The 14,667-nt window shown below is 42.7% G+C and overlaps 1 protein-coding gene across 3 annotated transcripts in view; it reads right to left on the bottom strand.

The window, feature by feature from the left end:
* ANKRD6 (ankyrin repeat domain 6) overlaps positions 1 to 13,842 on the bottom strand; it is a 174,045-nt gene extending 160,203 nt beyond the window's left edge. For 2 of the 3 annotated variants that reach the window (XM_028510483.2, XM_028510485.2), the window contains exon 1: positions 13,640 to 13,841. The gene's annotated coding sequence lies outside the window, so the exon portion shown is untranslated. Of the gene's footprint in view, positions 1 to 13,639 lie in introns of all 3 variants that reach the window. The other variant, XM_036024466.1, reaches the window with a different exon arrangement.
* Positions 13,843 to 14,667: the final 825 nt, after the last annotated feature.

The raw sequence follows: 14,667 nt of genomic DNA, 5'->3' as shown, positions 1-14,667 counted from the left end.
ATTGAACTTGCGATATGAAACATAAGTTTTTAAAAAATATTAGCACTTAGCCCTAGTGTGGCTCAGTGGATTGAGCTCAGGCCTGCAAACCAAAGGGTCGCAAGTTCAATTCCCAGATCAGGGTACATGCCTGGGTTGTCAGCCAGGTCCCCAGCGAGGGGCATGCAAGAGGCAACCACACATTGATGTTTCTCTCCCCCCGTCTCTTTCCCTTCCCCTCTCTCTAAAAATAAATATTTAAAAAATAAAAAAATAAGTATTAGGACTTAAAAGATGGTAAATATTAATGATTTGTACCCTTTCCTTAGTTAGAACAGCCCGATCTCCACCAGCAGTGAATAAACGAAGCATTACTACAGCTAGTGTGAACTGCTAAAGTTGCGGGGCTCCAGCTGGGCACTGGGATCTTTCACACAACCACTTTTCAGTCCCTCAGTGTGTTCCCTGTGTAGCTGTCTGATGCTGGATGGAGCCAAAGGTGTCCTCCTAGGCACAAACTTACCTCAAGCAAATAAGATAGATATGTCCAAATCTTTTAACTTTAGCTTCCCTTGAGAGCAAATAAGTAAAAGTGCTATATACATTTTGTGCTTGTGCAATACTTTCCAAGGAGAAGACTGCTTTTTTTTTTTTTTTGAGGGGAAGAAAGCTTCACATGCCTATTGCCAGCCACTTGAGTTAGTTTTAATCTGTTATGATAACATTTATGAAGCCAATAAGACATGCATATTCCTGTTCTCTGCTAATCTTCCTCTGTTCCATCCTTCTCAAATGCACAATTCTCTACACGGTTGGATGACTCTGGGTAAATTAAATATGTTTCATTCATTCCCTAACAAATTATGAACCTAGATGGCTTAATCCCATTTTTATTTTTTTTACATAGCACTTACGATACAATTGTTTCCTGTCTAGAAACCTCATCCACACCTTAAACTGCAAAGACAAAATTTTATATACAGATGTTTTGAAAGTGAGAAATAAATTATATGAGGGGAGTTATACTTAACTGACCAATAAAAAGACTTTGCATATTGGTATAGAAGATAGCTACATATTCCACCAAGGAGTTCTGTTCCTCTTCCAAAGTAAATGATTACTGCTCAGAAGCAGCTGTCCAGCCAAGGGCTCCATTTCCCAGCCTCCTTCCATAGAGACTGGGCTAAGAATTATCTAAGCAGCAGTGGTGGAGGTAGTTAATCTGGTTTGCCTTCTCCATAATCTGTTCCTCCTTGTAACACCACTGGAGACTACAGGTGGAAGACGGTGGCATCACAAGATGGAAAGGGCTTTTTTTTTATTCCTCAGTCACCCAAAGAAGAGCTAAAGGAGGCGCTACCTAACCAGGAATAACAGAAGTATGAGCTAGAAATAAATTTTTACTAGATTATGCCACTGAGATTTGGAGATGTTTGTTACAGCAGTTAGCCAATTTTAACAGATTATATCTGAGTTGGCTAAAAGAATGAAATCATGATTTATTGAAGGGTTTCTAAGCTGAATGCAAATACTGAGGAGTCATATGTATAAAAAGGCAAGATTATAATGTTTACCATTTATGCAGTTTATTTATATGAGTTAAATACTGGTCTGAGTAACTATTAAATAAATTCTGATACTTAACATCTTTTATAACAATAAAACAAAGCAATAGCTCTCCTAAATCATTGGATACTACACAAGGTAGAATGTACTGTATATTTACAATAAATACATTTAAAACATAAAGTGAAGCCCTGGCTGGTGTGGCTCAGTGGACTGAGCACCAGACTAAGAAGCAGAGGGTCACTGGTTTAACTCCCAGTCGGGGCACAGGCCTGGGTTGTAGGCCAGGTCCCCGGTGGGGGGGCACATGACAGGCAGCCACACATTGATGTTTCTTTCCCTTCCTTTCTCCCTTCCTTCCCCTCCCTCTAAAAGTAAATAAATATTTTTTAAAAATCATAAAGTGTATACCAGAAGACAATCTGAAAATTAAATTTGCAGTCTCCAAGGCAGAATATACTGAACTTCAGTCATTGGGTGCCACTTAATGAGTTTTTCCATAGCTACGTACCTCCAGTATTATTTTCTTCCCATTTTTCTGGAGCTTAAGGAGGGCAGGGAGAGACACGGCAGTTGTGAGGTGGTGTCCCACACACAGAGACCTTCGTTCCCCATCTGCCCTACTGGGGACTCCAAGATAGTTTACTCTGGGCCCTTCTGGTTCTTGAGGGTCTTGGAGTTTGTAGGATGCAGGTGAACAGCAGGAGGGTGTGAGGGAAAAGAACTGTTCAGGCTTATCCCAAGGTTGAGAGGAAAGGGCCTCTGGAGGTTGATGGGGGAACGATACACCAGAGAACTAACTGAAAGAGGCTAAGGCACTCCAGGAAAGGAGCTTATTATGGTATGGGCAGAGCTCTATAAACAGTACTTTCTTGTAGTGCTAACTAACCATTTTGGGGTTAAGGAAACATTTGAGAATCTGATGAGAGGTATGGAATGTTTCCTCTGAAATATATATATAAGCATTCACTTAAATACTTACACCTAAATTCTGGGACCTATTTGAGCATCTGTAGCCCACCACTGAAACCCAGACTAAGAATTCTGAAGGGGGAAGGGAGGGAGCAAAGAAGGAAAGAAAGAGAAAGAACTCATGGACACAGACAACAGTGTGGTGACTGTGGGGGTGGAGGGGGTAGAAGGATGTGGAGGAGGGTATAGGGGAGATAAATGGTGATGGAAAAAATAAAAAATATAAATTAAAGAATTTTTCTCACCTACTAATAAGAAGATGAAAAAAAAGAATTCCAACTTTAGTTGGAGACTTAATAGCTACACCTCAGGTTGTTATAGGAATCCACTAATAAATAATGCAGATACTTCCCTACACAAGAGATGATAGAGCTACTTTTTCCATCTCTTCTCCTATGACTAGGGATGAGGAGGAGGAGGGAAAGAGAGGTACTAATATCACTCATCAGCTTTCCTGGCCATCCTGCACTGACCCTGAACTCTATGCCTTCGTCCAGTCTAGCTGTGGGGCACCATCAATGGATCTTTAAAAAAACTCTTTAAAACTTTATTTCATATTAGTATTAATCTCATAAGGAAGATGCAACAATAGTACATGAACCACAAAGATTGTGCTAAGTGAAATAAGCCAGTCACAAAAGGATAAATATTGTATGATTCCACTTATATGAGGCATTTAGTAATCAAACTGATGCAGTAGAATAGTGGTTACCAGGGGCTGGGGGGCGAGGCGGGGTGCGATTTGGGGAGTTACTGTCAGTGGGTGCGAAGGGGCAGTTTGGGAAGATGAAAAGTTCTGGAGATGATTGGTGGTAATGGTCACACAACAGCGTGAGTGTAAGTTATGCTACTGACCTGCATACAGAAAAAATTATTAAAGTAGTAGATTTTGATATATACATTTTATCACAATAAAAAATAATGGAGGCCCTGGCTATGTAGCTAAGCAGGTTAGAGTATTGTCCCAATAAGCCAAGGTTGTGGGTTCAGTCCTCGGCCCGGGCACATACAAGAACCAACCAATGAATGCATCAGTAAGTGGAACAACAAATCAATGTTTCTCTTTCTCTCTAAAACCAATAAAAAAAAATTTTTTTTAAGTAATACAGACAGTTCCCATGTTCCTTATCTCTCAACAATAATATCTTACATAACCACAGTATAATTATCAAAACAAGGAAAAGGGCATTGGTATATTAAGTAAACTGTAGACCTTATTTGGATTTTACTTTTTCCATGTGCTCACTGTGTGTGTGTGTGTGTGTGTGTGTGTGTGTGTTAGTTCTCGGTATTTTATCACATATATAGATTTGTGTAACTACCACCACAATCAGGGCACAGAACTGTTTCAAACCCCCATTTCACAGATTAGGAAACTGAGACATAAATTTTTACAACCAAATTGTCAAAAAGTTTTATAGCCAATAAGTGGCAGAGCCAGGCATCAAACCCAGTTAAGATCAGCTCTGAAGCCCGTACCTCTTAACAAAAGGCGGCTAAAAGTACTTACAGGGCCTACCTGGGACACTCAGATGTGTCCAATGTACCCCTCAAGAAGTCTGCTCTCTGCTCCTTGGATATTTTATACTATATATGGCCTAATATAAAATAGGATACAGTGCATCGCAGCATTCTACCTAACTTAGGTCAAATTCAGAATTTCATTCTGGAACTTACAGTTAGTTCACTTAGCATTTTGTAGTTAAAAAATAAGTTGTTTTGCCCTGGCTGGTGTGGCTAAATGGACTGAGTGCTGGACTGCTGCAAACTGAAAGGTCACTGGTTCAATTCCCAGTCAGGGCACATGCCTGGGTTGCAGGCCAGGTCCCCAGTAGGGGGAGCACGAAAGGCAACCAATCCATGTACCTCTCACATATTGATGTTTCTCTTCCTCTCTTTCTCTCTCCCTTCCCCTTTCTAAAAATAAATAAAATCGTTTTTAAAAATAAGTTGTTTTTTTCCTTTTTTTTCCATTTTCCACCATCACTTTCCCCTGCCCCACCCACCCACCCCCACCTCCCTAAAAAACAAATTTTAATACTGGCATGAGACACGTTATCCCTGACAAAGAAAGAAAAATAACTTTTAGTTTTGTGAAAAATCTGTACTGAAATTTTCTAAGTTTATGGTTCATGATTTGCTTTATTTTTATCCTCAATAATAAATTCAAATTATCATATAAGTATGATAACATAGGTCACTTCATGTCACTAAATTTGTACCTTTCATTAAGCAGATATTTTAGTAATATCTGCTAAATAATCTCTCTATGGAAACAAAGTATTTTTAAAAATATATTTGACTGGACTTCCGGCAAGATGGAGGAATAGGTGGACACACTGTACTTCCTTGCACAACCAAGAATAGAACAACAATAATTTACAGCCATAATATAACTCAGAACTGTCAGAGGATTTATCTGAATGGAAGTTGGACAGCCAAGAAGTTGAAGTAGACCCGTACATCCAGACTGGTAGGGGACGATGAGCCAGGCTGGCGTGGGTTGGCGGCGCACGGAGGTCGGGGAAAATTTGGCGCAAAATCGGCTCGACAGCCGTTCGGCATGCAAGAACGCAGCGGTGATCCCTGAGTATACAAGCTGCAGCTGGTGGACCCAGTGAGGCAGTGATTGTGGATCAGGGCAGAGCTCGCAGCCCAGGATCCCAAAGAAGTGTCTGAGCCCAGGAGAACGGAACTACCGCCATTGTTCCCGCCCGCCCCCGCCCCCACATATAACGTCACAATCTAGCAACTAGGGTGCCCAGCCGCGGTGAACACCTAAGGCTCCGCCCCCCACCGTAACAAGAGCGACCAGACGGAAAAAAAAAAAAAAAAGGAGAGACAGGGAAAGACATAAGACATGTTTCCAGCAGAACAGATCAGTCCCCCAGGACTCATCCTTTTGAGTGACCAAGAATTAGCCAATCTATCAGATGCACAGTTCAAAACACTGGTAATCAGAAAGCTCATGGAACTGGTTGATTTTGGATGAAATTTAGATGAAAGGTTACCATAAAAGAGATGCAGGAAGATATGCGGAGGAGAGCCAATAGTGAAAGGAAGGAATCTGAGTCTCAAAACAATACAGTGGACAAGAAGGAAGATAGAATCAACCAAGCAGGAAAGCATGATGAAATAAGAATTCAAAAAATCGAGGAAAAGCTTAAGAGCATCCAAGACACCTTTAAACGTTCCAATATCCGAATTATAGGGGTACCAGAATTGGAAGGGGAAAAGCAACAAATTGAGCACGTATTTGAACAAATAATAAAGGAGAACTTCCCCAATCTGGCAAAGGGAACAGTCTTCCAAGAAATCCAAGAAGCTCAGAGAGCCCCAAAGAAGTTGGACCCAAGAAGAAACACACCAAGGCACATCATAATTACATTAGCCAAGGTAAAAACGAAGGAGAGAATCCTAGAAGCAGCAAGAGGTAAGGGGACAGTCACCTACAAAGGAGTTCCCATCAGACTGTCAGCTGATTTCTCCAAAGAGACCTTACAGGCAAGAAGGGGCTGGAAAGAAATATTCCAAGTCATGAAAGACAAGGACCTACATCCCAGATTGCTCTATTCAGCAAAGCTCTCATTTAGAATGGAAGGGAAGATAAAGTGCTTTTCAGATAAGGTCAAATTGAAGGAGTTCATCATCACCAAGCCCTTATTTTATGAAATGCTAAAGGGACTTATCTAAGAAAAGAAGATAAAGAAAAGACATGTATAGTAAAAAGACAGCAAACTGACAATTATTAACAACCACACCTAAAGCAAAACCAAAAGAAACTAAGTAAACAACTAGAACAGGAACAGAACCACAGAAATGGAGGGCACATGGAGGGCTAGCAGCAGGGGGGTGGGAAGAGGAGAGAGGGGGAAAAGGTATAGAGAATAAGTAGCATAGAATGTAGGTTGAAAATAGGGGGAGGGCAAGAATAGTATGGGAAATGTAGAAGCTAAAGAACTCACAAGTATGACACATGGACATGAAATAAAGGGGGGGAAGGTGGGTGGGAGGGGGGCACAGGGTGGAGGGGAGAGAAGGGGAGAAATAGGACAACTGTAATAGCATAATCAATAAAATATATTAAAAAATATATATATATATTTGACTAATACTAAGTTTTCTTGTGTAATTTCAAAAGCTTTTTACCTTATTTACTTATTATTCAGATTATAAAGTTAATATATGTTCATTGCAAGAAGCCTATAAAATCTCCATTATGATACAGAGGGGAAAAAGCCCTAATAGTCCTAAATTCAACACCCAGAGGCAATTTCTTGTATATCAGGTTCCCGTGGGACTTTCCTGGAGTTAAACTACAATGCAGAAATTTTTTACACCTGAAAATTCTAATTCACTGAAGAGCATAAATTTTCTGACACTGGAATCCAGTTATAGAATAAAACAGTACTTTGGGTTTATATTCTGGAACATGAATACACATCCACACAGTCTTAAAGGACACCACACAGTGAGCTACTGATGTTCACAACACGAGGAAATCACTGGGTCCCACACATCAGGTCAACAATCTCACGAGTCCCTGCTGGCACACAAACCACCAGTATACTTCTCTCCAGGACCGTGGAAGAACAAAAGTATTGCTTGTGCACTGTATGTATAATTTTACAAAACTATACACTTTTAAAAGAAATATTTTGGTCTGGTCCCCCTTTTTAGTAAAAGCTGAGGCTCTGAGAAATTGTCTAGAACTCCACGCTGAGGTGGTAGCCAGGACTAGGCCAAGTTTCCTAGCGTCCACCCAGGTCCTTGTGTCCTGCGGAGGCCCACGCCTCCCTCTGGCTGGTCCAACCTGACCAGGTCACGGAGAGCAGGGTTCCTTACAGCTAATGTGGAAAAGTCACACCCTCAAGAGAACTAAGTTCTCTATTCACTTTTTATCTCGAGCCTATCTGTAAGGAAAATCAACCTTATTCTTTTTTGTTTCTATTCATTTTAGAAACATTTCTCAAAGCACGTGCCCTTTACAAAACAAACACAAACACAAGGCCTCGGTGGTTCCTGTTTAGCTATGAAATTTGTGTATTTCAAGCTACTCCGTTCTCGGTTACTATTTGCAAATCTCCACTAAGTTCACTTTCTTTTACTGCCATGGACAGAAAGGTTTCCTATAATCTCCATTCTTGAACTGAGGACAAATCAGTGATGCAGAAACTAAGTTAGGTCCATTCAGCTGCCATTCAACTCCTCAATTTAAATTAAATGGTTTGATCCTTACACATGCTTTCCTAGTTTTATATGAAAATACTGAGCCAAGCATTTCCCAAAGTACTTGGTGTCTAAAATATCAGATTCTAATAGTTAAATGGATGTTCGAACTTTGTCAATTTTTTAGGTTAAAAGGGTAGCAGACAAAAAGGGGGAAATAATTCATTCTAACCCAGATTTTATTATCTCCACTGTAGTTTTCTACGTTTTACCCTACACCCATAAGATGTTGGAAATTAGATATAATCGGTCTAAACCACAGAAAGATTTGAGATTCTTATTTTTTAAAAAAGAAGCTATATATTAAATAAAAATAATGCTGATAATTTAACTACAGGCATCAAATGGAGAAAAGGAAACAATTTGTTAACACAAATCACATAGTTTCTCTGTCCCACACAAATATTCAATTTTCATAGATGGAAAAAGAACCAACATTAGGAACTAAAGCAAACAAGATAAACTTGTATCCACCCATATTTATTTCAACTTGGAAGCACCACCTGTGGTTCTGTACAGGTTTCCCAAACATCAATGACAGAAGAAAGCCACAGTAGAAAGCAACAACTACACTAGGGAAACATCAGGACTGAGTGGATTCTCACAAATTGTTCAAGTATCACTAGGTCGGGACAAAGGGAGGAAAAGTACATGTTTTCTAAAAGGCACCATGACAGCCACTGTTATTCAAGTTAGCCTCTCCATGGAGGATTAACAAGTACCACCTATTGATAGGAAATACCATGTGATACTCTGCTGTTTAACAGAACTGTTTCACCAGCAAAGATTATCCGCCTCTCTATGCTGTAAGAATATGCAGATATTAAATCCTATTCGAAACACTTTCAGGCCTGTAACCCGTGTCCAAACTTCCCAAGACATAAAACAAAGTACCTTCCTCCTGAAATCAGCAGTCCGCAGGCCAGGTTCAGGCCTTCTCTGCTACCAATTCTGGCCTCCCCCCAAACCAGCGCGCATACAGGTGAGTGAGAATGAGCACTGCGATATGGTGGGAAAAGTCAGCCAGTGCCACAGCGCTACATCAGAAGTCTGCTGTTTGAAAATGAGAAATCATTTTATAATGTGAACTACTTCATAATTTATGTGCTGAACCTGAGATTTCAGGCACTGTACCTTCTTAAATAGGTACAATGAGGTATACATAATACTCGGCATTTAGTTAGTACTATTTAACCACCATAAAAAAGCTACCATTTCTTGAAATTGAGACTGCTATAGTGCAGGCCCTTTATAGATGCTTTTATATACATTATCTAATTTATTCCTCTTAATGACTCTACAGGGAGGCTTTAGCCATTCTGTTTCATATAGATGAGAAAACCAAGATGGCACACTCCACACAGAGGTTTAGCCTGGGGCTAAAGCAGACCTTTTCCTTAACACCTGCTCTCTCCCCAGAAGGGGGTTTCGCCTTAGACCAACAATTCCCAAACTGTATACCAGTTCTCTGGGTGCTGTAGCAACTTAGGCTCTTTAAACATTTCAAGAGAAACACACATAGTATACTTAACACGGTGGGCACTGCTGAACTTAAAGACTGGAAGGAGTTCACAGCCTCCACATGAGACCCCATGACACTCCCATCAATGGCATCATATCTTCGCAGAGTTCGGGTTTTCCATGGTTGCTGCAGTAAAAAGCAAGTGCTGCAGAAAAATTAACGTGGGCCAGGAAATGAGAGCGGTGGGATCCGAGCTGGTCCCAAGATTTGAGAAATAGTACAGGCACTCATATCCTGTTGGTAATTGTGGTTATTTAAGAATGAGATTAGCCCTGGCTGGCGTAGCTCAGTGGATTGAGTGCAGGCTGGGAACCAAAGTGTCCCAGGTTCAATTCCCAGCCAGGGTACATTCCTGGGTTGCAGGCCATAACCCCCAGCAACCGCACATTGATGTCTCTCTCCCTCTCTCTCTCCCTCCCTTCCCTCTCTAGAAATAAATAAATAAAATCTTTAAAAAAAAAAGAAGGTATATTTTTAAAAAAAGAATGAGATTAAAAATATTTTTCTTCCAGTTACATGTATTATTTTTTCAAACACTTTCTACGTTGTTTGGACACAAACACTTATTACATTGGTTTGCACCTAACTACTACTTATACTAAGGCATGAAAACACTACTGAGATACTAAGGGCACCGTGAACCAAATTTAGGAGTCTCTGCTTCAACTTAAAACAAAGTCCGAAACACAAACATCATAATCAGAAAAAGAAGAATTTAGGTTAAGACCATTTTTAAAGTTCACTCTCAATCAGCTTAATCTTTCCAATCCCATACAGTGTCCCCTGGATAATTTGTATTTTTAAAAAAAACTTCTAAAACACATGCACGCAAATTACTGTTTTTCTAATTCCTAGGTACTCAAGCAAAGCCTTTAAAATTACAGCCTCCGAGCTATGTTAGAAGAGACTTGCCTCCTCTACACAGACAGAACACACCCACCTGTGTCCAGGAATGGGGCGGGGGAGCACTTGGGAGAGAGACTGCCCCGTCAGCTTTTTTGTGGTTTGCATCTTACTCTTAATGTATTGCTTTTAAGTTCTATAAAACTGCTCCAGGTTATTGTGTAAATTCTTGCTTGGAAACTTCCCTCCCCCAGAGGTTTTTGTATGTCAACGGATAGTTGTTAGAACAAATTCAACAGAAATCCCCACTTTCAGGTGTTTCAAATTTGGGGTGCTGTGAAGAGGCAAACTTTACTCATTGCAAACAACTCAACTGTGGTACAGCACAGCTGTGAGCTCAATCACGCTACTTCAGTTATAAAGTGGAACTGCTGTGGAACAGCACAGTTGTGAGGTGGGCCTGGGAGGAGGCCCCTCTCTGGCTAGACAGCTGTACCCTGCTATGCTGAGATACCTTCCATGTTTCCACTTCAGCTCCAGCTCAGTTAAATGGCAGTCTTTAATCTTAAATGGAAAAGGATAGTGCACACAGAGCCAGAGGGGAGATAACTCGTGTAGAAAGAAGTCCTCTCCCTGGTAACCTGACTGAGCCATCCTCATGAAAATGAGGGCTCTAAATCCTCACAGTTTTATTGGGCCAAAAAAGCACTGTTTTGGTTGGTTAAAATAAAACTTCTCTGATTGGTCAATGAAGATGCTAATAGGACTATAGCTACACAGCTCTGATTGGACAGGGAAAGCCTCAGCCCTATTGGTTGAAACAGAATTCCAAGTACTCCTTTATAAGAGCTGGTTCAGATGGCAGGAATACACTGCAGGCAGGCAGCTCCATGCAGAAGGCAAGCAGTTTAGTGTAGGCTTCTCCCTGAAGTATGGCTTTGTGACAGAAGCCACTGTTTAGGAATGGCTGCTAGGCTGTTTTTAAATTTGAGACCAGTTAGCTGCCAGGAGTCCTTGGTAGTTATCTTCTTTCTTGGGGTCAACACATATCAGATATTAAATGTAAAAAGCAAGAGGAAAGTTTACACAAATCCAGACTAATGGTTCCTTGGGGGAGAAGTGAGTGGATGCCTTGGGAAGGAGTCAAGGGGGCTCCAAAGACCTGGGGACACTCCAGGTCTGCAGGTGGGTGATGGGTACTTGGGTGTGTGTTCCGCTCTTATTCTCTAAGTTGTACCTCTAAGTTTTATACTTTCTGAATGTACAAGCCTGTCCTGAAAAAGTCTAGCCATCATTAATATAATGAGAATGGTTTGTGTGACATCGACGTAACCTGGCAGCCAAGGAGAGTGGACTGGAATGCACATGCATGAACAATGATGACTTCACTGTACTAGTCAGTGGGGGCAGGAGACACAGGTGAGTGAGCATGTGTACTTATGTGGCTGTCACACTGTAAATGACTGAGTGAGTAGAGCAATGAATCTGCATCAAATGTTGCATTAAGTTTGAACATTCCTCTGTGAAACTATTTGGATGATTCAGAAGGCACAGCTATGGGTAACTGATGATTGGCAGCTTCATCACAACAATGTACCCACTCATGTATCATGCAGAGTTTTTTGGTGAAACATCAAATCACCCATGTGACTTAACCGCCCTACAGCCCAGATTTGGTGCCATGAGACTTCTAGCTTTTCCTAAAACCAAAATCACCTTTGAAAGGGAAGAGATTTCAGACCATCAATGAGATTCAGGAAAATATGACAGAGCAGCTGATGGTGATTGGGAGAACTGTGTGAGGTTCCAACGTGCCTACTTTGAAGGGGACTGAGGAACCATTGTCCCATGTACAATGTTTCTTATATTTTGTATCTTCTTCAATAAATGTCTCTATTTTTTATATTACATGGCTGGATACGTTCTGGGCAGACCTTCTATATTTCACAGTGGCAGCACCAGAATTCCCAAACAGAAGGGCCTTGGAAGTTGGAAGTGTGTCTTATCTCTAAACTGAGTTTACTCAAAACCCATCTGCCTTTACTTGAGTATATGCTTATCTGGACAGGCTCTAGAGAGGGTGATGAGTTTAAGTGGAAAATTACAATTACTTTTGGGTGCCACCAACCACAAACAAGCAGTTAACAAATTAGCATTTCTTTATCACTCTTGATTTATACTTCTCAAACAGTATGCAACTAGCTTTTTTGGTCTCTTTCATTCTTCTTCAACTTCTCCTACTCTCCCTTCCCCACTTAAGACCCTGAGGACAAAAAAACTCTTCTGATTTTCATTTACAGCCTTACTTAAAAAATAATAACAACAACAACTCCTGCGAGAAATGATAGAAGCTAAACATGCATAGTTGCACCTCCTAAGGGTAAGAAAAATAGGTTTCTATTGCTATCTTAAAGCTGGGAGACCTCCCCTCAGGGGCAATCAGTACAGTGTGGGACCATGATGGACCCAGGTGTATCTGTCTTTGTTGCCCAAGTTCTTCCCACTAACATTTCCTAAACATGAATGAGTATCATCAGCCAACTGGTTCAAAGAAAGGATGCCTAACATTCAAGAGGACTATGGAAAGCGTTTTACTTGCATCTTTCATTTCCACAATACTATCAGGTTATGCACAATACGCCCAATGTACAGTTCTAAAACCTAAGGTTCAAATAAGTGGGGTTTCCAAAGTCACATTCAGAACAAATGGCAGCATCAGGACTCGATCTCATGCCCCAAAGCGGATCTCTTAAGCACTACTTGAACCCCTCACTGAGCCTCAGGAAAAAGGTTCTCGACCAGCTTTATGAAAGGGAAGCCCCTCTCCGGTCGTAGCTCCACTTCCCCTCCCACCCCCCAATCTACCGGAAGCACCACTGAAATCCCCAAAACACGAATCCGTAAGCCTGCATCTGAACTCAAACCAAACAACGTGATGATTTCCTCGGCCGGGAGATGCCACTTGCTAACTCTACAAAGTTTAATTCCGGCCAGAGTGGGTCCTTCTGGGACAGGAGCGCACCCCCACCCTCCAGCGCCAGCACCCCTCTGTGAAACGAAGGGAGGCAGAATGCTGGTGCGTCCAAGTGGAGCCCGGTCACTGAGGCCAGCCCCAAGGCCTGGGGACAGCAGGGAGCGCCAGGCGACGAGAGGTGACCCTCCTTTGCGACTGCAAACAGCATCAATTTCACCACCACCACCTTCAAACTCTTTGAACTCATTGGAGGGAAAGGAGGGGCACGAGCAAAAACGAGAAAGTTCTCTGCCGCCCCCCCCCCCCCCCCCCAGTTCTATATTCTAGGGAGGTAGGGAGGTAACCGAAGCAAAGCGGTAAGGAAGGTGTCCCAGGAAGACCCCTCCGGCCCTGGTTTTCCCAGAGGCCGCAGGAAAGAGGCAAGGAGCTCCGAGTCTAATCCTCAAGCAGACAGCGATCTGGGACGCCGCAGGAGCAGCACTCCTATCCCCACCTCAACCTCCCCAGATCAGAGGTCCCGGGAGTCGGGGCGCATGCTCTCGATTGCACTGTACCTTTTTCTCCCGCGCTGGACGGCCCCACTGCAGGAACGGATGCCAGGGACAGGGCTGGGGTGAAGGGAGAAGTTGGGGACGGGCTCTGCTGGCTCCCGCGGCCCCTGGGCCTCGGCGCCGCCCAGCGCCGCTGCCTCCAGCCGCCGCTCTCCAGGCTGCGCTCCCCACTCCCTCAAGTTACCTGTGGCCGAGCCTGACGCCCGCCCGCAGCCCTCCGCCCCGCCCCGCCCACCACGCCGCCGCTCCTAGACTGGGACCGCAGCGCCCCACAGCGGCCCGCGCGGGGCGTGGTAGGGGCCAGGGCAGGTGGGGTCCTGAGGCCTTAGTCTGCAGCCCACTCCGGGCTGGGGGCCCCTGCCCCTTTCATGCTGGCCACCGGCTGCCCAGAGAGGTCACCTTTGCAGAGTGGGAGGAAGGGGGGATGCGGTGGGGTGGAGTTTTCCGGGCAGGGTTGCCAGGAGGTTTATAAGAGGGAAAGGGGGATTGGGAGGAAAAACTGTCTCTCAACCCCTGACCAAGTGGACATTTTAATGTACCCGTTGTTCACTTAACCGTGGATGCGCAATGGAAGTGGACAATGCTGAATGATCCAGAGAACTGGAGAGGGAAAAATGACGACTTTATTCCAAACAACTTGATGAAACCATGCATATGAAACCGGCAAAATCTTTGGGCCTTCCTGACTTCTACATAAAAGCGCACCTAACGTACCATTTCCTTCTCTTTTTGTCTGTTTTTCAGTTACTTCTTCAGTATCTTGAAGAGTTCCTGAACACAGTGAGCACTCAATAAATTATTATTGAGTGAATATATGAATGAATGGGACCTCATTCAGCCTTTTTCAAGAAGCAGGACTGGTTATCTGCTCTCCAAACACAGAGCTGGCACGCTAGAGTGGAGCTTCAGTCTTATCTGAGGTTTGGGACAAGCTTATTTTGAACCTTATTTTTCTTATCCCCTCTGAAATAGGCCTGGTTTTCCGGGGGGGAAGAAACATGATGATCTCCTCCTTTTTAAGATATTTGTCT

The sequence above is a fragment of the Phyllostomus discolor genome, chromosome 4, assembly GCF_004126475.2.
Source record: "Phyllostomus discolor isolate MPI-MPIP mPhyDis1 chromosome 4, mPhyDis1.pri.v3, whole genome shotgun sequence".
Lineage (NCBI taxonomy): Eukaryota > Metazoa > Chordata > Mammalia > Chiroptera > Phyllostomidae > Phyllostomus > Phyllostomus discolor.
This window is presented reverse-complemented; position numbering and strand designations above follow the sequence as displayed.